At 41.3% G+C, this 2,637-nt stretch overlaps 1 pseudogene; it reads right to left on the minus strand.

Annotated features, from left to right (window-relative positions):
• Positions 1–1,493: 1,493 nt before the first annotated feature.
• On the minus strand, positions 1,494–2,132 carry LOC101392348 (elongation factor 1-beta pseudogene; annotated as a pseudogene).
• Between the last annotated feature and the right edge of the window lie 505 nt (positions 2,133–2,637).

The following is a 2,637-nucleotide window of genomic DNA, read 5'->3' on the forward strand; positions in this document are numbered from 1 at the left end:
CCCTATTTTTTCTATTCACTACAGGGTAGGAGCCTAGCTGACTTGATATTTTCCATTTCTGGAGAAAAAATATATGTAGAAGAAATAACTTTCAAGTCATTTTTATCCTCAAACTGGTTCTGCTCTAGCTATGATAATATATATAGTGCAATAATTCTCCATTAGAAGATGACATCTACTTGAAAGGTCCCCTGTTAGCTAAGTGTTTCTTTTGTTGAATTATTGGCCCGATTTTCCCCCTGGTGAGAAAAGGGAGAAAGGAAGGGGGAAAATGAAGGTAGAATTCAACTTGAGGCTGACCAAGAAGACAATAAAGACATCAGGAAAATGTCAAGACAGCTTTCAGATTTCAAATTCCAAAGTAGTATCCCATAAAGTATTAAACCTCGGTCATAAACCACTCATGATATCCTCCATCATCAGTAACTTTGAGAAAGTGTAAACAAAGATGGAAAAGATGATACATGTCAAAAGGGACTTTGAATCAACTACCATATGCAGTAGATGTTCACAATGGATATGAACTGAGACCTTAATAAATCCCCAAACTCAAGACTACCACCAAGTCCTATTTTCCCCATCAAATACTCTAAAGGATACATTTTACTGAAAAATTTGAGTTACTTCTTTGATTCAATTTGGACTTTTCATGCTGAAAGCATGAGAAAACCCAACATCAAAGAAGCTAGAAAGTGAAAGTAATTAATTTGCTCATGGGACTTAAGAGTCCAGAGCTTCCCCCAGCAGCATGAATGAGATGATCAGAACCTGAGTGTTCTCTCTGCCCTCCCCTCCTCTCCTCTCCTACCCCCGACCCCACCTCTCTACACTACCCCATCAGTGCTAGTGTTGGAGAGAGAGATGAGGAGAGCTGGACAGAGGTGAGGGTCTCTGAGAGGGCCTCATCTCTATTCTTTGTCAGTATTGAAATCCCAGAGGAAGGAGTGGAGAGTTGGACAAGGAAAATAAACCAGAGAGTTTTGTGATCTGACATGGTACTGGGGTAGGTAGAGATAATTCAGATTCTCAGCGACAAAAACCACTGTGAGGTTGGGTTAGCAGGAAGAGACCTCAGATTGTGACTTCTCACCAGAAGAGACAATGTGTTACACAGTGCTCGGAGAGGGAGGACTTCAGCACCCAGAGACCCAGCTTGATAAGGATGACGAGACAACACAGAAACCAGAATCAGCCGCATTCCCAGTGCAGGGATGTTACAGAAGCTTCCTCTTATCACTGAGGAGAGGCAAAGAGCACAGGAGGTGGGAGAAGCACAGCAAAGAGGAACTCTGAAGGTCGGGATTTAATAAAAAGGGACCTCGTTAACCTGTGAGTCCCTGCATAAACTGGCAGTAACTGAACTACCTCTAACAGATATGACTAAGATTCTTTTCCTTGTTTCAAATTTTCATTTCAGTCAATTAACAAGAATGGGTTTTGGTCCTGTTGAAAGCAGCATTGTCCATTGACCAAACACATATCCCCAAAACAAGTTATCTTCTCCAGCACAATGTTCCAAATGTATCGTCTTCAACTCCATCCTTTTTCTGAAGGTTCTTGATAGCATAGCCTATGAGAACTCGTTTGGAAGAGCCACAAATCAAGCCATCTGCTTGAATGCTCTGACAGACTCCTCTGATCTTGCTCCCCCTGACTTGTCATCCCAGAATTTCAGATCCAGAAGACTTAGCAACAAGTCCAGGATTCTTGGCCATCTGTGACCCATATTGTGTAAGGCATTCTTCTGTCTGCCTCTTTCTTTCCTCACATTTCTCCTCCTCATCAGATCCAAAAAGAGCAATACTATTGTCATCTTTCCTACACATAGCTCCAATTCCGTTGGTGTCTTCCACATTAGCCAGACCATACTTGCCCAAAGCCACCTTCGTTCCAGGCAGGTTGGCTTCTTCCTTTCTGAAGACATGTTGTGATTTTATCAACACAGGGCATGACGCAAATCCGCAAGCGGTAAGCCAAGGATTGCTTCAAGTATGCAATATCAGCTTGTGATATTGTTCTCAATATCTATTGTTCTCCTCTCATGATATTGTCCTCAGAGTACATATTATCCTCCAGGAAATCAGTGAGGCCCTGGATGACCCTATAGGGATCTTTAGGTCTCTGAAGACCATGGTGGGAGGAAAAGAGATTAAGATGTTTTTTGACTCCTTTTGTTTGGAAGAATTATTGGTCTGTTTATTTGTTTCATTTAGTATGCTTTTTTCTCCCCCTACTACCTAGTAGAAAGGAAGATTCAAAAGCAGATTCAATTTACTTTTAAAAAATTAAAAGCAGTGCTAAGTTTCTGCACATCTGTGTTGTGACTATGCTGTTAATCTCACTACAGTAGGAATCAGTGCTCTGGTGCTTATTAACTGTTTGACCTTGGGTTCCTGTAGCTCAGCCTCCTCATACTCAAATATAGGTAAGACTGGTGCTCTCCTAACAGATGTGTTGTATTAAATGAGATAATCAATGTAAATGCTGTGCACATAGGAAGCACTGCACAAAAGTTCTCTATTTTATTAGCTTAAAGAGATCACCGACTTATGTGAGAGTTAATTATCATGCGATGACCTAAGTGCCAATTTTGAGGGCATGTAGAAAGGATGCATAACCCAAAATTGGGGGGCTCAT

Source organism: Ceratotherium simum, chromosome 12 (genome assembly GCF_057802395.1).
Source record: "Ceratotherium simum simum isolate JZ-2026a chromosome 12, ASM5780239v1, whole genome shotgun sequence".
Lineage (NCBI taxonomy): Eukaryota > Metazoa > Chordata > Mammalia > Perissodactyla > Rhinocerotidae > Ceratotherium > Ceratotherium simum.